General features: G+C 37.7%; 1 protein-coding gene across 1 annotated transcript in view; it reads left to right on the top strand.

Moving 5' to 3' along the window:
• LOC136874740 (cytochrome P450 6k1) overlaps positions 1-24,160 on the top strand; it is a 198,409-nt gene that overhangs the window by 172,412 nt on the left and 1,837 nt on the right. The window lies entirely within an intron of this gene.

The raw sequence follows: 24,160 nt of genomic DNA, 5'->3' as shown, positions 1-24,160 counted from the left end.
ATTATGCATATTTTAATGTGTTGTACAAGCGGTCTTCAACAAAATGTTAAGTTATTAATGCCGTAAACTCTTTTGGCAATGAAACAGTTCAAAGGGAACTGGCACTTATTAAGACACTTCCAAATCATACCAGAATCAGTCAAGAAGGTAGAAACACATGGATTGTATTTTGGTGATATGCTGGACATTATGGAGAACGTGAAGCGTGAATTCAAAAGTATCCCAGGAAACCTTGGACTCCGTTTGCAAACAAAATATTGTGATGTCCTTAAATTAAATCTGGCCTACGACATCATAATAGCTAAGAAACAATGTTAGGTTTGCAAGTTATGAATCTCATTCCGTATTGACGGTTATCACTTTACAAAAGAAAATATTTATAAAATCCTCCTATCAATACAAGTCAAGTCATCTGTTAGATGAAGCAAAGTCTAGCTTATATTATATTATTATTATTATTATTATTATTATTATTATTATTATTATTATTATTATTATTATTATTGTTACGGAGTTCTCCGTGGTAGTTAGAGGTGAAAGAAGGTGCTGGGATGAATAGGACTCAATCTACGAAATTAAAGTTAATTTTAAAATTTAACAAGGTTATATTTTTCTTTTCAAGATCAAGAAATAACAAATATAACAGGTACTCAGTAGCCTAACAACAAATCGAGAATGTACAATTACAGTGTTACAGGATTTGGGCTCCGAGAGCCAGACACACCGTTCTTGAGCAGAAAGCCCAACTTTACCCAAATACAAGATTCGACAAAGGGGCAGAAAACCCCAATCATGCCCAGGAGCACTTGCTCCCAATTACCTAATAAAGCCTCCTCGAGGCACACACAATCGACTTTTAAGAAAGAGCAAACCCTCTCTCAAAATTCAAGCCTATCAAAGGCCACACTGAACTCCACCTTTAAGCTGTCCTCCAATTATAGGTCCCGCAACAAGAGCTTGCCAAAGAAAGCTGCGCAGAACATCGGCAGTGTTCGGGTGGGCTCGGTAGTAGCACTGCACGCCCCCCTCACTTCGCTAAATCGCCTTACTCCCAGCAGTTGTTAATGAACCGTCTGCGCTGGCGGTCTGGCCAGCTGGACTGAGTGAAATCTCAGCGCGTGAGTGTAATGCCTTATTGTAATTATAACCAGAGCCAGGACACATTACCCTATAGCATAATGATATTGTTGTACATGCAGAATGAAAAATATTGAATGAAATAACAATAACAAACAAAGAGATTAAGAATTATGTGATCGTAAAATAGCAGTTAACTTACCCAATGGCTTGTTCTAGTCCGCATCTTATGAAAGAGGTAAAGCTGCTCATATCGCCTTCACTGTCATCCGCGCTATCACTAACGCTCTCTCCGTCACTGTCACTATCGTCCTCCAGATTAATGATTATGCTGTCTGATACTTCATCTATTATGTGATCGCTCGCAATGTATTTATTCTCAGTGTCGATTATGTGCCTACATCGACTCGACCATTCTTCTGCCCCAATTGACGCAATTCCTCCCATCAGCAATGTTCTTGCATCATCGAGTCTGAAAGTAACATTCTTTTGTGCTACATAATCTTTAACTTGAGCCCAAATCATTTCGATTGGGTTCAAGTCTGGATGGTATGGTGGTAGACGCAAAATCGTATGCCCATATGTAGCAAGTAGTCTGTCGATTTGATATGACTTATAGCGTGATTTATGGGATTTAATCAAAGCGTACAGTTGGGGTTTTATCATCTCTGTAGAAAACGGAATACCCTTATCAGTCAACCAATCCTGCATAACTGTTTTTCTGGATGATGATGTGGGTGCACGCTCACATTGGACATTATGGTACGAGGCATTATCAATCACGACTACAGAGTTGGGTGGCAAATTAGGAATTAATTTCTCTGTCAGATATTTCTCGTAGTTTCTATAGTTCATCTCATCGTGATAATCCCCTGTTGTTTGGTTGGATTTGAAAACCAACAAAGCATTTGGAATGAAACCTGCATCTGAACCGGCATGTACCACTATTAATCGTTGCCCTTTTGAGATAGGTGACTTCAGTCCATGAAGAGTACCGTCACTGCAAGCACTTGACTTGGTGTGCGAACTATGCAAATATGTCTCATCAGTGTAAACAATAGGCCTACCCTCTTGTCGGTACCGCTTTATGCTTTGTATGTACTGCACACGTAGGAGCCTTATGTCAGGCTTCTCCATAAGTATTCTACGCATGTCTTCTGTCTTTCTCCATCGAAAACCTAGGCCTTGAACTATCTTGTTTAGTGTTCTTACGCAACCTTTAAACTGTATATCCTCTACCAGTTTCTTACGGATCTTTTCAAGCGTTGGTCTCTCGCCTTCGGTATTGTGAAAATTGTGAATCGTGCGCCTGACCGCGCATTTCTCAAAATCGTCTAATTCACACTTCTTGACAGACTTTGGTCTTCTCTTTCCAGGCGTTGAAAATGAATCCACTTCACCCCTTTCGATCTACTTTGCGTCTCGTATTACATTCCGCACGGACCTTTCCGACACACCCGTAGCTTCGGCCACTTTCTTCTGAATAGCACATAAGTTTCCAGTGGGGTGGGTTTCGTTTTTCATGAATTTATACATATTATAAATAACTTCTCTAGTTTGACTGTGTAAAGTTTTAGCACTCCCTAATTTAGAACGAAACGGGGGCATCGCTACGTACACTGAATACAATACTACAACAAATTCACTTTCAGCTACGAAATATAAATAAAATATTAATAATACAAGCACACGCTTCTTGCTTCTTTTCAATACCGGTACACGCTTGATAAAGCGCTGTACACTGTGCCTCTCAGTGAGCGGTTGAGTAACAATGAGCCCGGTAATCAGCATTCGGGCGACACACAGGAGCCCCGCAACGAGCTTAAACTTCGCCAACAGATATTGGTCTCTGCGCACGTTGGAGTTTCGGCAAGCTCTTGTTGCGCTTAGTATACAATAACACAGGGGTAAAAATACCCAACCTACTGAGGCCTATTCAGTGAAGAAACAGGACAATTACATGGCCTCCAAAAATACCAACTTGAGAGGAGGCAAAACTGCACTCCTAATACATTTTGTTTAAAACCTACTTGGCACTAGGCCGTTAATGCAAGGGCTAATCCCATACTAAAGAGGTGACATGATAGGAAAACTTATTACATTTCGAAACGAAGAAAAATGGTTGAGAAAACGTAGTCACCTCAAGAACAATATGAAAGGGAGTTCGAGAGGGTAGGCACTCTCTATCCCAATTTGTAGTTTAAAGAGATAGAATTTATACCAAGTGTCTTTTACATTTTAAAGGAAAGTTACATGATAAAAGTTTCGACCCGCCCCGAGGGTTAAATTGCTGAGCTAGCAAGAAAGAAGTTATAAGACGGCCATTACCTGGTGGATGAACTGCTGCCCGAAGAAAGAGGCGCTTCCCGTCCCCTGCTACATAATTTACACACTGATAGATGTTACTGAAGTGGCGCAGAGACCCAAAAATCAGCAGTTTATATACCCTCGCGGAACATTCGAGACCTTTCAGGAATGAGAACACCCGCCCACAAGCCTTTTATTGGATGACCAAAAGATTACATGTCAGAAGTGAAGAAGAAAACCAGGATTGGTGGAAAATTAATTACAGAAATTACTCATTGGTCAAATTCAAAACTGGCGGAAAGTGAAGGGTTATACAGCCAACCTAAACAATGACTGAAAGAAATTTAACAAAGAACAAACTTATGAACACAAAATTTCTCCAAAAACATAGTTCTTTCACTTTGCACTAGGCTGCATAATTGTAGTCCTTCAGTAGTGCCATCTAGAAGAGAATGTTCACACTTCTTACTACAGGCAAAACAAAAATACATTGAAAACAACACCGTTCAGAACACTTCAAAATTTACAAGTAGGGACATCTTCTGAGAAACTAGGGAATTAGCACTGTAGTTAAAGTTCAGGCTTCCTCCAGTAGAGGAGTTTCAACTGGCGCCATGTTTGAATTAGTGGAGTGGAGGTGTACCGCCCGGTACAATTATTATTATTATTATTATTATTATTATTATTATTATTATTATTATTATTATTACGGAGATATCTGTGGTAGTTAGAGGTGAAAGAAGGTGTGGGCTGGAATAGGTCTCTACTACAAAATTAAAGTTAATTTAAAACTTTAACAAAGGTTATATTTTCTTTGCAAAATCAATCAATAACAAAGTGTAACAGGTACCAAGTAGCAGATCAACAAATTAAGAAATTACAAATTACAGTTCGTTACAAGATTTGGGCTTCGAGCCCCACACTCACAATCCTTGAGCTATGAGCCCAATTTTACCAATGTACCAAGTTCAAACAAAGGGGCAGAAAACCCCAATCATGCCAAGGAGCACTTGCTCCCAATTACCATGTTAAGCCTCCTAGAGGCACACAGAAATCAAATTTAGGAAAGAGCAGACCCGCTCTCAAAATTCAAGCCTATCAAAGGCCACAACGAATTTCACTTCTAATTGCCCTCAAGGCACACATATAATGGTACAGGGGTACCTCGTACCCGATCTACTGGGCCTTCGCAGGAAGGAAAACAAAAGGGGTTAAGTAAATGGCCCAAAATACATAGTTGAATGGAGGCTATAACTGGCACTCCTACACAAAGTTTTTGTCTTAAAACCTATGTGGCGCTAGGCCAATAATACAGGGGCTAATCCCAAGCTAGGGAGGTGACCCGTATGAGAAAACTTTACTACATTAAAGAAGAGAAGAACGGTTATGAAAACGTAGTCACCTCCATTTCAAAATGAAGGGGAGTTCGAGAGGGTGAAGCACCCTCTATCCCCGCTTTACAGTAAAAGATATTTGTAGATTTTACATAGACAGAAAAGGAATTTACATTTTAAAAAGATGGGTTACATATTAAAGTATTCGAGCCTTCTCCGAGAGTTAAACTGCTGAGCTAACAAGAAATAAAGATGTTAACAGGCCATTACCTTGTTGAAGAACTGCTGCTTGAAGAAAGAGGCGCTTCACGCCCCCTGCTACATATTCACACACTGAGTTAGATGTTATACTAGTGGCACGGAGACAAGAAAATCAGCAGTTTCGAGACCTTTCAGGAATGAGTAGACACACCCCCTCAATTTTATTGGATAGCTAAAAGTTACACATCAACATCGAAAAAGAAAGACACTATTGGTCAGAAATTAATTACAAAAATTAGTGATTGGTTAAATTCAAAACAGGCAGAAAGAAAGGATAACTGTTGCCAACCCACAAACCACAGAACAAAATTTAGTAAAAACAAAACCTAGGAATACAATATTTCTTCAGGAGAGTACATTCCTTTACACCAGGGTGCGTTATCATAGTTTTTGGTAGAGACATCTGTTAGAGATTGTCCACACTCCTTAATCGTTCAAAAACACTCAGTGACATCTTCTGAATAACCGTGGAATTAGTTCAGTAGTAAGACAATTTTCTCCAGTAGAGAAGTTTCCATTTGGTGCAAGATTTGAACTTGCGCCGTGGAGGTGTACCGCTCGGTACAATTATTATTGCCGAGAATACTCTATTCTTCCTTGTTTTCTTATCAGCTAGGTCCTTCACCTCCGCAACTCTATGCCTGAAGATTTTTCTGTTTGTTATATCTTCTGCCCTGATCCCACATTTTTCTAAATCTTGGTGCACTTCTTTTACCAATGGGACTTGTGTCTTGCTGTTCTCCTGGAAGGTGAGGATCCTGTTGGCGAGTCTCTCTGATCCCATCCTTTTAATATGTCCATAGAACGTCAATCTCCTCTTTTTCATTGTAGTGGTGGTGGTGTTTTGAAATAGTTGGTATAGTTCTTGGTTTGGTCTCATGCGAAATGTAAACTTGTCTGATGATTTTCTGGGTCCAAGAATCTTTCTTTCTTTTCCAAATCTGAGAGTCACTTCATGGCTATTGTCTCAGCTGTGTATAAACATTCAGGTTTGACTATCATGCTGTAGTGCTTGAATTTGGCCTTGTAGGAGAGTGACTTAGATTTGTAGGTGTTCTGACATAACCTATATGCAGTTTTCATCTTTCTTGCACATTCTTGAATTGCTGCTTTCGCATTCATGTTTGGAGTCAAAATCTCTCCTAGGCATTTGAATTCTGTAGCTCTTTGACCTTTGTCCTCATTATCCAGGTTGGGTCAGTGGTATTTATGTTAATGTACTCCGTCTTCTCAAAAGATATTCGCAATCCTGTTTTGTCTGCTGTTTCTTTGAGAACTTCAATCTGCTTAGTTGCAATTTGTAAATTCTCTGCAAAAAGGACTATATCATCTGCAGATGTGAGGTATTCAAATTTAAGCCCAGTTCTCTTGTGACCTAATCTAATTCCATTTGGAAAGTTGAACTTGCTCATTTCTTTTTGCCATTCCCTGATAACTTTCTCTAAAACACAGTTGAACAAAATTGGAGAGAGGCCATCCCATTATTATTTTACATCACACTAACTCCTTTTATGGTTTTTGGAGATGCTGCAGGAGTTCTTTTATGTGCCGGTAAATTTACAGGGAGAGGGCTGATGTATGTGAGCACCTTCTAATACCACCAGACTGAGCCAGGATGTCAAACCTGCCAGCTTGGGCTCAGAAAACCAGCAACTTATCTGTCTAAGCCACTCAGCCCGGGGGAAAGAGAACCAGCCATACTAATGGTAGGCATAATTGCATACGAATGGGTGCATGCACTAACTGACTGAGCAACTGTTTCTGTATGTTTCTCACCAACAAATGATAAAGTCCTCTTTGCTTTCATTTTGTTCACAAAACCACTCTGATCTGTATTGTATATTGAATAAGGAGTGCAGTCTAAAAATCGCTCTGTATCTGCTTCCACAAATTTCTTTGCAACCTTATCTTTTCCCTCTTTTTCTTGGAAATATGCAGAGGATAAAATTTCATGATTTTTCTACTTTTGATTCTGTACTTTTTCTTGAAGTGACTCAACCAACCACTGGATGTGCTAAAATTACTTTGTTCCATTGAAATGTCCAAGGCCCACAGTTGCATGTCTTCATCGCAAACATTCCACTTCAACCTTCTTGCTTCTTATAAAATTAATTTTGGGTTCCATATTGATATATAATGTTGATGAACTCAATTCTTAAAAAGAACTTTATAATACATTATTTTTAAGAATTGCGCCTTGCTTCTGCAAAGGGAAAAAAAAAATTTTATACATCAATTTTCTGTGTTCAACCGGACTTAACTGACGTAGATTCTAATTGGTTCTTCCACATGTACAGTTGTCATAGTGACATCACCATACAACAATTTTTGTGAACAGTGATTAATAAAAGCCGTTTCTTACCCCCCCCCCATGTAACCATAAATTTCCCCTCATATGCAAGATCTACAATGTGTTTCACTTTCTTCTGCAGACTGGAAGCATAGCTTGAACTGGTAGATTTGTCAGGTGACTGCGGTGTCACTTCACAGGTTTGATGGGAATCAGACTTGCGGCTAAAACTCGGATCTGTAACACCTCTCATATCTGACAATCATGTGCTGCCTTTTCTTTCAGATGATGCAGATTGAAGTGTTGCTGCTTCCACTATCACTTTCACTATCACTATTTCCCTCCAGGCACAACTCCGAGACAAAGCTGGCACCCATGGGATGATTTTCAATTAGTATGATCACATGTTGACCCTTCTCCCTTTCTTCCAAAGTTATTTCAAGGGAAGAAAAATCATCTTCATGGAAATAACGTAGAACATTAGCCAGATTCATGACTGCTCTCTCAAAGAAACACGTGTTAATTACCTGGCATCGAAAACTCAAGGAAACATGCTTGCTTCAGCTGGTCACCAGGGTTGTCCACATCCAGCTATAGCTTAACACGTGCAATCATATTAGATATTCCATGTCGACTTCAGGACCTCCAGTTCAAAATGGCAGCTGAATTTGTGTGTCTTGCTTTCTTATGGTGCACTCATCCTCTCTGCAAACTTTCATTCTTGGTTTCAATATGAATGTATTAATATTTCTCTTGTCAGGACCCTTCCCTACTGTATTATCATTAAACACAAATTAATACACAATTACTCTACTACTTGATTAATGCACACTCACACATCACAAAATTATTTTCCTCTAAACTATGTTCAATTACACACAAAAACAGATAGACTATAACCACATTTCACAAGCAACCAGACAGGTTGAGAGAAGTGGATGTACAGTAACTGGAGTGCATTAAGGTAACTTCAGACATTTTCGCATTTATTAAGGTATTGCAACAGAATGTTAACATTCAAATTGTTCTTTTTCTCTTGTTCATAATGTTACGGGGTTACCCATGGACCAGCAGAGGTGAAAGAAGGTGCCGGGATGAATGGGTCTAACTACTATGTCAAGAAAGAATTTAAACTGAAATGGGAGGTTATATTAAAAAAAAACAAGTTAACAAGTTCTCACTTAGTGAGATAACAATGACATAGCAATTTAGAAACAAGACTTAGAAAAATCCTTGGGCTACAAGCCCATAGTTCTACAATTTTTGAGCTTCCAGCTCAAACTTTACAGAAGGACATAAATTTACAAAAAGGGCAGAAATCCCCAAAATACCTGGAGTGCTTGCTCCCAACACACAGTATCAAGCCTCCCAGAGGCACTTTTACAACACTAGAAAAGAGCAGACGTGCTCTCAGTTTTTCCAAGCCTACGCAAGGCGATATCAGAATATTACAATTACTTGCCATCAAGGCACAACAAAATTTGAAACAGGGGTATCTAATACCCAACCTATTGGGCCGTAGTAGAAAAGACAGGTTAAGTAAATGGCCCAGAACACAAATAGAATGGAGGCGTGTATCAGCACTCCAATATATGAAGTCTGAAAACCTAAGGGGCACTAGGCTGATGAAATAGGGGCTATTCCCAACTATGGAGGTGACTCGTATAAGAATAATTTAAGACATTACGGAAAGGAAGAAAACCAGTTACAAAACGTAGTCACCTCAAACCAATATGAAAGGGAGCTCGAGAGGGTGTATCACTCTCTATCCCCGATTTACAGTTAAAGGTATGTTTTTACATTAGCCGGCAGAACTTACATTTTAGAGAAGTTGGTTACATAGTTAAGGTTTCGGACCTTTCCCTCAGGTTAAACTGCGGAGCTAACAAAAAAGTAAGATGTTAGATGGCCATTACCTTGCTGAAGAACTGCTGCCTGATGAAAGAGGCGCCTCTCGCCTCCTGCTTGACACACACACTAAGTTAGATGACGATCAATTGGCCAAGAGACATGAAAATCCACAGTTTATAAACCCTCGGGGAAAGTTCGAGACCTTTCATGAATAATCAAGACACACCCACAGGGTTTTATTGGTCAAATTTAAAAGTGACACTCAGAATCGAAGAAGAAATACGGGATTGGTTGGAAATTAATTACAAAAATCAGGGATAGGCTGGATTCAAAACTGGCGGAAAGACAAGATCAATATTGCCAACCCAAAAATGAATGAACATAATTTAGTAAAAAAATAACTAATGAATACAAAACTTCTTCAAAAAAGGGTCTTCTACTTCGCACCAGGGTGCATGATCATAGTTGATTAGCAGAGACATCTGTTGACAAAGGTCCAAACTTCTTGATGAACAGAAAACAAGTTAAAATTTACACAGTACTGGAAACTGCACAATAACAAAATTACGTCCAGTTACTGTAGTGACATCTTCTGAGTAATGGTTGAAGTAGGTCTAGTTTCAAGTTCACTGTTTCTCCTGTAGAGGAGTTCTTTTAGGCACAAGATTTAAATGTGTGGCTTAGAGGTGTTCCTCCCGGTACACATAATATCACCCATTTATAATCAGTAACAAGTTTATGCAATGTAAACAATTTTGTACATATAGGTATACATGTTATATAAAAGTGATCTGATGGAATTCTTATAGAATGAAACATGTCATTCTGTTATTAATAAAATGTTTTCTTTTCCAGGTATGTTCTAGTGCTTTTATAAATTTGTATTTTGTGTCTGACAGACTGAAAAATTTAAAAATTATATTAACTAAGTCATCACTGAAAAGAATGGTTCCCAAAAAAAATAAAAAAGGAATTAAGTTTGTGATAGTCAACAAGCAAAAAGAAAAATGTTTAGGCCAGGCTTAAACTGGGAAAGGAAGGGATGGAATGTGTTCAACAGATAATTTGGGCACTTTTTAAATGAAAACTGAGAATATAGCCTAGAGGTCAAGATCGGGACTGAGCATGCGAGAAGCATATTTGTTAAAATGAAGAACCAAATCAATAAGCACACCTTAAACGTGGATCTTAAAAAGAAAATGGTCAGGGGATATAATATATATTTCCCACACAGTTGTTAAAGCCAGGCCCTATGTAGGAAACTGGAAACCTTTGAAATGTGGGTTTACCAGTGGATGTTAAGTACATTGTGAACAGTCAAAGTGAGCAATGCTGAGGTGATGTAAAAAGACAGAAGCTTAAATATTTTGGACCTGTGCTGCATAAAGAAAAGTACAGAATCCTACAATTGGTGATGCAAGAAAAAACAGAAAGATACTGAGGGCTTTGCCAACCAAGAACATGAGAACTAGTACCAGAAGAACTGTGCAAAATCGGTATGAGTCACTCCAGGTAGAACAACAGAGGGAAGATGAGGGACAGGGAACTGTTGCTGAGATGTGTGGAAGTAGGAGGAAGAGAAAAGGTAGGAAAGGAAAATGTAGAGTAGATGATAGGAAAAGACAGGTGGAACAGGGTCATGGGAAGGAGAAAAGGGACGAGGAAGTAGCTTCTGCAGTTATCAGGAAAGATAGGGATTACCAGGAGGGGAGGGGATCAAACGAGGTGGGTAGGGTTGAGGCTCTGGTCATGGGAGATTCCATCGTTAGACACGTGGGGAAAGTGTGTAGAGGAAAGGGTACCAGGATAGAGTGTTATCCAGGAATTAGGTTGAGGCAGATGTTGAGGAAAGTAGAAGAGAGGGAAGAGGGGAAGGAGAAGGTGGTAGCGTTTCACGTTGGTACCAACAACGTAAGGCAAGCTGATATAAGTACCAACATAGTTGGAGATGTGTGAGATCTGGTAAATGCAGCACGGGTGAAGTTTAAGAAAGCGGAGATTGTTATTAGTGGAATACTGTGTAGAAAGAATACTGACAGGAGGGTGATTGGGGATTTAAATGAGACTATGGAGTGGGTATGTGGGAAACTGGGAGTGAAATTTCTAGATCCTAATGGGTGGGTAGGAGATAGGGATCTGCGCTCAGATGGCCTTCATTTAAACCGCAGTGGTACGTATAAGTTAGGAAATTTGTTTGGAAGGGTAATAGGGAGGTACATTCAGGGAAACGGGATGGCCTAGGGAGCGGTGATAAGGGAACAGGGAACTGGAAATCAAATAGGGATGACATAAAATTGTTAGTGTTGAACTGTATAAGTATTGTAAGGAAAGGAATAGAATTAAGTAATTTAACAGATATATATTCACCAGATATTGTAACAGGAGTTGAATCATGGCTGAGAAATGATATAATGGATGCAGAAATTTTCTCACGGCACTGGAGTGTGTATCGTAGAGATAGGATAGGAAGGGTTGGAGGCGGAGTGTTCATTCTGGTGAAAGAAGAATTTGTAAGCTACGAAAAAGTTAAAGATGAGACACATGAAATTCTAGGTGTAAGGCTCATTTCTAAAGATAATAGGCAACTTGATATATTTGGAGTGTACAGATCGGGAAAGGGTAGCACTGACGTGGATTCGGAATTATTTGATAGGATAGTCAGCTATGTGGGAAACGACATGGAAAGAAATGTGATTGTAGCGGGAGATCTGAATTTGCCAGATGTCAATTGGGAAGGAAATGCGAACGACAGGAAGCATGACCAACAAATGGCAAATAAGTTAATATGGGAAGGACAGCTGATTCAGAAAGTGATGGAACCAACCAGAGGGAAAAATATCCTGGATATCGTGCTGATAAAACCAGATGAGCTCTATAGGGAAACTGAAGTAATAGATGGTATTAGTGATCATGAAGCTGTTTTTGTGGTAGTTAAAAAATGTGATAGAAAGGAAGGTCTTAAAAGTAGGACTGTTAGGCAGTACCATATGGCTGATAAAGCAGGCATGAGGCAGTTTCTAAAAGGTAACTATGATCGGTGGCAAACGGTAAATAAAAATGTAAACAGACTCTGGGATGGGTTTAAAGAAATTGTTGAGGAATGCGAAAACAGGTTTGTACCTTTAAGGGTGGTAAGGAATCGTAAAGACCCACCTTATTATAATAGAGAAATAAAGAGACTAAGAAGGAGGTGCAGACTGGAAAGAAATAGAGTTAGAAATGGCTGTGGAAGTAAGGAGAAATTGAAGGAACTTACTAGAAAATTTAATCTAGCAAAGAAGGCAGCTAAGGATAATATGATGGCAAGCATAATTGGCAGTCATACGAATTTTAGTGAAAAATGGAAGGGTATGTATAGGTATTTTAAGGCAGGAACAGGTTCCAAGAAGGACATTCCAGGAATAATTAATGAACAAGGGGAGTATGTATGTGAGGATCTTCAAAAGGCAGAAGTATTCAGTCAGCAGTATGTAAAGATTGTTGGTTACAAGGATAATGTCGAGATAGAGGAGGAGACTAAGGAAAAAGAAGTAATAAAATTTACATATGATAACAATGACATTTACAATAAGATACAAAAGTTAAAAACTAGAAAAGCGACTGGAATTGATCAGATTTCTGGGGATATACTAAAGACAATGGGTTGGGATATAGTTACCATATCTGAAGTACTTATTTGATTATTGTTTGGTCGGAGGAGCTATACCAGATGAATGGAGAGTTGCTATAGTTGCCCCTGTGTATAAAGGAAAGGGTGATAGGCATAAAGCTGAAAATTACAGGCCAGTAAGTTTGACATGCATTGTATGTAAGCTTTGGGAAGGCATTCTTTCTGATTATATTAGACATGTTTGTGAAATTAATAACTGGTTCGATAGAAGGCAATTCGGTTTTAGGAAAGGTTATTCCACTGAAGCTCAACTTGTAGGATTCCAGCAAGATATAGCAGACATCTTGGATTCTGAAGGTCAAATGGACTGTATCACGATTGACCTGTCTAAAGCATTTGATAGGGTGGATCATGGGAGACTACTGGCAAAAATGAGTGCAATTGGACTAGACAAAAGAGTGACTGAATTGGTTGCTATATTTCTAGAAAATAGATCTCAGAGAATTAGAGTAGGTGAAGCTTTATCTGACCCTGTAATAATTAAGAGGGGAATTCCTCAAGGCAGTATTATCGGACCTTTATGTTTTCTTATATATATAAATGACATGAGTAAAGGAGTGGAATCAGAGGTAAGGCTTTTTGCGGATGATGTTATTCTCTATAGAGTGATAAATAAGTTACAAGATTGTGAGCAACTGCAACGTGACCTCGAAAATGTTGTGAGATGGACAGCAGGCAATGGTATGTTGATGAACGGGTTAAAAGTCAGGTTGTGAGTTTCACAAGTAGGAAAAGTCCTCTCAGTTTTAATTACTGCGTTGATGGGGTGAAAATTCCTTTTGGGGATCATTGTAAGTATCTAGGTGTTAATATAAGGAAAGATCTTCATTGGGGTAATCACATACATGGGATTGTAAATAAAGGGTACAGATCTCTGCACATGGTTATGAGAGTGTTTAGGGGTTGTAGTAAGGATGTAAAGGAGAGGGCATATAAGTCTCTGGTAAGACCCCAACTAGAGTATGGTTCCAGTGTATGGGACCCTCACCAGGATTACCTGATTCAAGAACTGGAAAAAATCCAAAGAAAAGCAGCTCGATTTGTTCTGGGCGATTTCCGACAAAAGAGTAGCGTTACAAAAATGTTGCAATGTTTGGGTTGGGAAGAATTGAGAGAAAGAAGAAGAGCTGCTCGACTAAGTGGTATGTTCAACAATGATAAAGGTGTTTTAATTTATTCCACCTATTCAATACTTATATTTTCACGTATAGTTGTTACATAATTAAATTCTTAGTTACATGGGACATGTTTCACCCTCAATTAAGGGCATCTTCAGCCTAAATACAATAATCAAAAATACAACTAAATTAAAAGTGGAAGTTAAATACAATCATCAAAAATACAACTAAAATAAAAAGTGGAAGTTAAAAGTTTAGTCTGTTATTAAAATTAGGAACAATAAAATTGTGAAAAATGATAAAATAAAAAGATGCTAATGGAAAACTGTCTTATGATTAAACTATAATCTTGTCGGAGACTAAAACTTCTATTAAAATTCTAATTAAAACAGTTCATATAAAATATTGGAAAATCAAAGTGGTAGTAATAAAAAGCCAACAACATGAGGGCGTGTACACAAGCATAAACTTGATTGTCATGAATACAATCTTTTCAAGGCCGCTGATGAAATTCGTAGTCTTAGACTTAGAGCCAACAGACGGGCAGCAACCATCTCAACAGTAGTTAACAAATAACAACTTCCACTTACATAAAACTTATTTCTGCATCTGTTGACATTTTCTGGCAAGAATTCAGCCATTTTATTACCTACCGGTGCTAATGGCCTCTTACAATTTTTCAATAGACGCTTCTGCCTTACTACGAATTTCATCAGCGGCCTTGAAAAGATTGTATTCATGACAATCAAGTTTATGCTTGTGTACACGCCCTCATGTTGTTGGCTTTTTATTACTACCACTTTGATTTTCCAATATTTTATATGAACTGTTTTAATTAGAATTTTAATAGAAGTTTTAGTCTCCGACAAGATTATAGTTTAATCATAAGACAGTTTTCCATTAGCATCTTTTTATTTTATCATTTTTCACAATTTTATTGTTCCTAATTTTAATAACAGACTAAACTTTTAACTTCCACTTTTTATTTTAGTTGTATTTTTGATGATTGTATTTAACTTCCACTTTTAATTTAGTTGTATTTTTGATTATTGTATTTAGGCTGAAGATGCCCTTAATTGAGGGTGAAACATGTCCCATGTAACTAAGAATTTAATTATGTAACAACTATACGTGAAAATATAAGTATTGAATAGGTGGAATAAATTAAAACACCTTTATCATTGTTGAACTGTTAAATTTTCAATACGGACCTAAAATGAGGTTTATAACATGTAATAAGTGGTATGTTCCGGGCTGTCAGCGAAGAGATGGCGTGGAATGACATTAGTAGACGAATAAGTTTGAATGGTGTTTATAAAAGTAGGAAAGATCACAATATGAAGATAAAGTTGGAATTCAAGAGGACAAACTGGGGCAAATATTCATTTATAGGAAGGGGAGTTAGGGATTGGAATAACTTACCAAGAGAGATGTTCAATGAATTTCCAATTTCTTTGAAATCATTTAGAAAAAGGCTAGGAAAACAACAAATAGGGAATCTACCACCTGGGCGACTGCCCTAAATGCAGATCAGTATTGATTGATATTGATAACCATGTAGCAGTATCCAGAGATGGTTGCTAACCTTCGAGAGATGACGACACACAAAGAAGTAGAAGAAAAAGTCTTGGTTCAAATGAAACTGCAAGATGCATGCACTGACTACTTTCCACACAACTGTTTAGCATGCCAAAGAACCTCAAACTTACATCAGGAAGAAGAAGAAGAAAAAGGAAAAAGCTGAAGTGGCAGAAGATGCTTACATCTTAGAAGGTACATAGTAACCAACATCCCATACAATTAACTTCACTCAACCCCATTATTTCTATACCCTCTTTCTCCATAAAGTTCACCGCTTCTTCTGCCTTTCCTGTAGGGTCATAAGGTTGAATATACCCACCTTCATGATGTTGGCTACAGGTTACCCATTTATCACGGTTCCCCTAACGCCCAAGGAAGTGCACGTCACTTGCAAGGTACGTCATAACCTTGCCCAAGGCAAATTTAAATGTACCATATTCATATACAGGCTGTTATTACAGTGGGGTCACCACTCCCAGAGGCATTTCATACCTACTATAAGGTGTAACTTTAGGCCACTTCTCAAGAGTACACACGCCTTTTGCAACAGCTTCACTGAAGCACAGATGTTACTGACAGGAGAAAGTTCTTCCCTTTTATCTGCCCTTGGGATTGGGGTCCTCTTCTGCCATCTAAACCAATGACTATGTTCTCCTTTCTGGTGAATTTGTGTGTCATTTCTTACACAAGGGTTCCACCTGGCCTCCAAAGGGAGGACTCCTCCACCCATAGCCGTTGGTCACCCCCTTCGGGTGCCAAGTTTGATAATGGCCGCTTGACCCTTGGCCAGACAGTTTGTCAATCAATCAATCAATACTGATTTGCATTTAGGGCAGTCGCCCAGGTGGCAGATTCCCTATCTGTTGCTTTCCTAGCCCTTTCCGAAATGATTTCAAAGAAATTGGAAATTTATTGAACATCTCCCTTGGTACGTTATTCCAATCCCTAACTCCCCTTCCTATAAATGAATATTTGCCCCAGTTTGTCCTCTTGAATTCCAACTTTATCTTCATATTGTGATCTTTCCTACTTTTATAAACGCCATTCAAACCTATTCATCTACTAATGTCATTCCACGCCATCTCTCCGCTGACAGCTCGGAACATACCACTTACAAGTGACTATTCTCATTTTGGTTCCGTATTGAAGTTGACGTATGTCTCAAGTATTATTACAATATTATAAGTCCACCTGTTCAATACAATACAATATGATCCACTATTTCATATGGTCAAATGTTTTTTATACATAATACAAAAAAGTCAAAGGTACATGTTTCACCCTCCTTAGGGGCATCATCAGCCTATATCAATCTTAAAAAATAATAATAATACATATACTTATAAATTATAGGTTAAAATGTTGAAAAATGGTTTCGTAAAACATTATACAATAACATCTAAAACAACGATAATGCACCAAAGTATGTTAAAAGAGAGTGAAATTAACAGTTTGAAGATTAAAACGTGATTAAACATGAGATTTTGAGAGTCTAAAACTAAAATGGATCCATATTTTTATAATATCATTAAGACTGTGAAAGCCTTGAGTATAAAAACAATCATCAAAGGGGGATGTTTCTTCAATTCCCAAGTTGAATCCAAGGTGGAAAAATCACTTTCAGTTATTTAAAACGGAAGTGTGAATGTAATAAACAAGTTTAAAATGTATATGATTGGGATATCTGAAAGTCAAGAAGAAAATGGAACTTCTGTAGAGGCGATGCTTGTGATAAAACGTATGTCAAAGCTAGCGGAGTTCGGAAATTATGGGAGTCGAATGGATCTAAAAGATAGTCAAGTTGATATATAATTCCGTTGAAACATGTGTTGGAAGAAATGTTCAGGATTTTCTGAAACAAAATGTAGAAGAAAGTATGTTAGTAATACCGTACTGTACAAGAGACTTCCCGTACGTCAAAGAGGGCTAATGCGGTACTTACTCGTACGGGGCGTATTAAGTACGTCAGGTTGTTACAGCAACGCTAGCTTGACTGGGTTTTCGACTTCTAGTATTATAACGGTGTGGCTGAGGCAGTGAAGGGCATGGAGGGGGGGTAATGGTGGGTGGATCCTTGCGCGCATGTGTTGTTATTGGCGGGCTGTTAGGAGCAAGATGGGCGGGCCTATCATTTGACGAGGTGGTGGAAGCTTTAGAACAAGAAGTTCTAAAAGTTGGCGGGATTGTATTATGTTTTGAATTCACCATGCCTAATAACTTTGGAGTTAGCTCATATAAAGGATTTTTTGTTTCCGTGATATCGTTAAGATTATGGTCTTTGTTATAGGCTTGGTCTAAAAAGATGTAAAGATTTTCTAATTCATTCATAAGTTTTCCTTTGCCTATGCATTTTAGAATAGTGAGATCTTTATCAATTGATGTGAACTGATGTCCTGTTTCACTCATGTGTGAGCTCATCGCTGAATATTTGTTGTGCTTTAAGGCATTATAATGCTCCATATATCTCGTATGAAAGCTGCGCCCAGTCTGTCCAACATAACTAAATCCACACTGAGCACAAGTGAGTCTGTAAATACCAGATCTCGAAAAACGGCTGTTTTTATAATTGACTTTATTATGATTGAAAAATATACTTTGATTTGTATTGACTGTTCTGAAAGCAATATTAGTGTCGTATTTCTTCAGTGTGTTGGCGATCTGGTGGATGGCTGGGTTATTGTATGTAAACGTAGCGAAACTAGTTTTTTTAGGTTTATCCGGAATGAGATTCGTGGATAGTTTGTATTTAACTTTACTGATTAACTGGTTAATCATTTCAACCTTGAACCCATTAAGCTTGGCCAAGTTCCTTATGTAGTTTAATTCTATTTTTAAGTTGTTAGGGGATAGTGGGATTTTTAAGGCTCTGTGTATTAAATTATAGAATGACGCTTGTTTTTGAGATTTAGGATGTAAAGAGGAATTATTTATGGTTATAGGAGACTGTGTGGGTTTTCTGTAGATTTGAAAATCGAAAGTATTATTGGCGCGCGTGATCGTTATATCTAAAAAATTTAAGGACTGTTTAACTTCGTCTTCTTTAGTGAATTTTACATTAGGATCAATTTTATTTAAAATCTCTAAAACTTCGTCGCTGTTAGTAACATTTTTGTCAATAACTACAAAAGTGTCGTCAACAAATCTCAGCCATAAACATATCTCTAATATCTCTAAACTCCCCTTTGAAGTTCAAAATGACATTAGATTTGACATAAAAAAGAAATTACCTACACTAGCTAAAGAACTTAATGCTAAATCCGACTCTAATCAAAAATCTTTACTAAGTAATTTGAGAACGAAAATAGAAGACAACAACATCATAGTCACAATAGCTGACAAGGGAGGGTCTATGGTGTTAATGGATAAGGACCATTACATAAATAAAACTGAAGAATTTTTTAAGGATAAGATTTATACAGTAGTTAGCAAAGATCCTATCGTAAGAATACAACGTAATTTAAAATCTCTAATTAAGAACTCCACATTCCTTCTCAATGAACAGGAACAACAGAGACTGATCAACATGAACCCCAGCATTCCAATAGCCAGAGCCCTACCTAAAATCCATAAAAACAACATTCCCGTACGTCCGATTATTAACTGCCGTAATAGCCCTACCTATAAAGTTTCCAAATATATCCACGGTTTTCTTAAACAACATTACAAGTTTAATAATAAACTTCCTTTAAAGAATTCAATCAAATTTTGCGATATTTTAAGTAAATTTGACTTACAACCTAACCATATAATGTGTTCCTATGATGTCATAAACATGTACCCAAATATACCTACTAAAGAAACAGTCAAAATTATCTATGACAATATTTCAAAACACAGCAGCCTGAGTAAGCTGGAAATTGATGAATTTATGAAGATCCTGAATGTTGTATTGAATAACAACTTTTTTTCCTTTAATGGCAAGATTTATCAACAGACTGGCTTAGCCATGGGTGACCCTTTGTCCGGCATCTTGGCCGATATTTACATGGACTCAATAGAATACACGAAAATTAAAGAACATATAAAAGGTATATGTTTATGGCTGAGATTTGTTGACGACACTTTTGTAGTTATTGACAAAAATGTTACTAACAGCGACGAAGTTTTAGAGATTTTAAATAAAATTGATCCTAATGTAAAATTCACTAAAGAAGACGAAGTTAAACAGTCCTTAAATTTTTTAGATATAACGATCACGCGCGCCAATAATACTTTCGATTTTCAAATCTACAGAAAACCCACACAGTCTCCTATAACCATAAATAATTCCTCTTTACATCCTAAATCTCAAAAACAAGCGTCATTCTATAATTTAATACACAGAGCCTTAAAAATCCCACTATCCCCTAACAACTTAAAAATAGAATTAAACTACATAAGGAACTTGGCCAAGCTTAATGGGTTCAAGGTTGAAATGATTAACCAGTTAACCAGTAAAGTTAAATACAAACTATCCCCGAATCTCATTCCGGATAAACCTAAAAAAACTAGTTTCGCTACGTTTACATACAATAACCCAGCCATCCACCAGATCGCCAACACACTGAAGAAATACGACACTAATATTGCTTTCAGAACAGTCAATACAAATCAAAGTATATTTTTCAATCATAATAAAGTCGATTATAAAAACAGCCGTTTTTCGAGATCTGGTATTTACAGACTCACTTGTGCTCAGTGTGGATTTAGTTATGTTGGACAGACTGGGCGCAGCTTTCATACGAGATATATGGAGCATTATAATGCCTTAAAGCACAACAAATATTCAGCGATGAGCTCACACATGAGTGAAACAGGACATCAGTTCACATCAATTGATAAAGATCTCACTATTCTAAAATGCATAGGCAAAGGAAAACTTATGAATGAATTAGAAAATCTTTACATCTTTTTAGACCAAGCCTATAACAAAGACCATAATCTTAACGATATCACGGAAACAAAAAATCCTTTATATGAGCTAACTCCAAAGTTATTAGGCATGGTGAATTCAAAACATAATACAATCCCGCCAACTTTTAGAACTTCTTGTTCTAAAGCTTCCACCACCTCGTCAAATGATAGGCCCGCCCATCTTGCTCCTAACAGCCCGCCAATAACAACACATGCGCGCAAGGATCCACCCACCATTACCCCCCCTCCATGCCCTTCACTGCCTCAGCCACACCGTTATAATACTAGAAGTCGAAAACCCAGTCAAGCTAGCGTTGCTGTAACAACCTGACGTACTTAATACGCTCCGTACGAGTAAGTACCGCATTAGCCCTCTTTGACGTACGGGAAGTCTCTTGTACAGTACGGTATTACTAACATACTTTCTTCTACATTTTGTTTCAGAAAATCCTGAACATTTCTTCCAACACATGTTTCAACGGAATTATATATCAACTTGACTATCTTTTAGATCCATTCGACTCCCATAATTTCCGAACTCCGCTAGCTTTGACATACGTTTTATCACAAGCATCGCCTCTACAGAAGTTCCATTTTCTTCTTGACTTTCAGATATCCCAATCATATACATTTTAAACTTGTTTATTACATTCACACTTCCGTTTTAAATAACTGAAAGTGATTTTTCCACCTTGGATTCAACTTGGGAATTGAAGAAACATCCCCCTTTGATGATTGTTTTTATACTCAAGGCTTTCACAGTCTTAATGATATTATAAAAATATGGATCCATTTTAGTTTTAGACTCTCAAAATCTCATGTTTAATCACGTTTTAATCTTCAAACTGTTAATTTCACTCTCTTTTAACATACTTTGGTGCATTATCGTTGTTTTAGATGTTATTGTATAATGTTTTACGAAACCATTTTTCAACATTTTAACCTATAATTTATAAGTATATGTATTATTATTATTTTTTAAGATTGATATAGGCTGATGATGCCCCTAAGGAGGGTGAAACATGTACCTTTGACTTTTTTGTATTATGTATAAAAAACATTTGACCATATGAAATAGTGGATCATATTGTATTGTATTGAACAGGTGGACTTATAATATTGTAATAATACTTGAGACATACATACCACTTAGTCGAGCAGCTCTTCTTCTTTCTCTCAATTCTTCCCAACCCAAACATTGCAACATTTTTGTAACGCTACTCTTTTGTCGGAAATCACCCAGAACAAATCGAGCTGCTTTTCTTTGGATTTTTTCCAGTTCTTGAATCAGGTAATCCTGGTGAGGGTCCCATACACTGGAACCATACTCTAGTTGGGGTCTTACCAGAGACTTATATGCACTCTCCTTTACATCCTTACTACAACCCCTGAACACCCTCATAACCATGTGCAGAGATCGGTACCCTTTATTTACAATCCCATTTATGTGATTACCCCAGTGAAGATCTTTCCTTATATTAACACCTAGATACTTACAATGATCCCCAAAAGGAACTTTCACCCCATCAATGCAGTAATTAAAACTGAGAGGACTTTTCCTAATTGTGAAACTCACAACCTGACTTTTAGCCCCGTTTATCAACATACCATTGCCTGCTGTCCATCTCACAACATTTTCGAGGTCACGTTGCAGTTGCTCACAATCTTGTAACTTATTTATCACTCTATAGAGAATAACATCATCCGCAAAAAGCCTTACCTCTGATTCCACTCCTTTACTCATATCATTTATATATATAAGAAAACATAAATTCCGATAACACTGCCCTGAGGAACTCCCCTCTCAACTATTACAGGGTCAGACAAAGCTTCACCTACTCTAACTCTCTGAGATCTATTTTCTAGAAATATAGCAACCCATTCAGTCACTCTTTTGTCTAGTCCAATTGCACTCATTTTTGCCAGTAGTCTCCCATGATCCACCCTATCAAATGCTTTAGACATGTCAATCGCGATACAGTCCATTTGACCTCCAGAATCCAAGATATCTGCTATATCTTGCTGGAATCCTACAAGTTGAGCTTCAGTGGAATAACCTTTCCTAAAACCGAATTGCCTTCTATCGAACCAGTTATTAATTTCACAAACATGTCTAATATAATCAGAAAGAATGCCTTCCCAAAGCTTACATACAATGCATGTCAAACTTACTGGCCTGTAATTTTCAGCTTTATGTCTATCACCCTTTCCTTTATACACAGGGGCTACTATAGCAACTCTCCATTCATCTGGTATAGCTCCTTCGACCAAACAATAATCAAATAAGTACTTCAGATATGGTACTATATTCCAACTCATTGTCTTTAGTATATCCCCAGAAATCTGATCAATTCCAGCCGCTTTTCTAGTTTTCAACTTTTGTATCTTATTGTAAATGTCATTGTTATCATATGTAAATTTTATTACTTCTTTGGCCTTAGTCTCTTCCTCTATCTCGACATTATCCTTATAACCAACAATCTTTAGATACTGCTGACTGAATACTTCCGCCTTTTGAAGATCCTCACATACACACTCCCCTTGTTCATTAATTATTCCTGGAATGTCCTTCTTGGAACCTGCAGGTAGTACTGTCTACTGTCACATATGGTAGCAGGATGATCCTGACCTAACCTTTTTGAGACAATTATTATTTAACATTAATTTGACATTTCATGAGAACTGATTGATACAGCTAGTAGGCGAATTAAAACCTTTAAAAAAAATTTTTTTAAACTGGTAACTGACCATCAAAGTGAATCACAAACATGAAATTAAATTATTATAATTTACTCTGATGAGACAAATCCAAGGAAAAATATTTATCTCCATCATGTACAGTGTGGTGCACGAATAATTGACACATTTGAAAAGCAAATATAAAATGCAACTTATATACTATGTTGTTAACATTTCGCGCACACCTTCCCTGTTTCATGGAAATAACTATAGAAGTGACACTGTTGCTTTGTCTCTAAATGCTTGCATTCCAGTGAGCTTTCTGTCATGACTCATGAGCGACCACAGCCTACTCAAATGGAAAATTCTAAATTCCCATGGAGGGAATTAGATATTTTTCACCAATAGAGCATGTCAAAAATGTCAAAACAGATCAAATGTAAGGCTTTTCAGGTGTTTGCACTATTAACCAGTGTTTCGTCTTAGGTCTGTTTTGACACAGCCTACTCTCTGTTCAGCAGCGCGCCAAAACAGTTACCTTTTATTGCGAATCAAAAAGTGTTACAGCGACACAAAGGAAATTTCGAGCTGTATTTCAGACTGGGTGAATACTAGAACACCATCCTTCGCTTATACAGAAACTTTGAAGAACAAGGCAGTGTGAAGGAAGGAAAGCGACCACGTGCACCAGCAATTCAGTCTCCTGAAAACATTGCTGCGGTGAGGGTCGCCATGCAGCGCAGCGCACACAAGTCAACGTGGCGAGCTTCAAGAGAGTGGAATATCGCACCGTTCAGTTCAAAGAATGTTACACGGTGACCTTCAATAAATTGTACCCGTACAAAATGACTGTACTACACAAGCTAACAGATCTCCACAGGCAGAAGAGCACAACTACTCTACAGAATAAAAGTATTGATTACTAAGTCAGATCTACTGACATAGAAGGAAGGATATAAATAAAATCATGTGCGACTCATCCTATGGCTTGTCCTCAGTCCTTTGAAGGTTTCACATTGTAAGTTGTGCCTGAAGTCTCCCTGGGAGTCACCCTCATGTTTAGTAGCACATCATGTTTCAGTTTTCCATGAAGAAATCC

This window comes from Anabrus simplex, chromosome 5 (genome assembly GCF_040414725.1).
Source record: "Anabrus simplex isolate iqAnaSimp1 chromosome 5, ASM4041472v1, whole genome shotgun sequence".
Taxonomy (NCBI): Eukaryota; Metazoa; Arthropoda; class Insecta; order Orthoptera; family Tettigoniidae; genus Anabrus; species Anabrus simplex.
The sequence above is the reverse complement of the archived record's forward strand: the minus strand, read 5'-3'. Positions and strand labels throughout refer to the sequence as shown.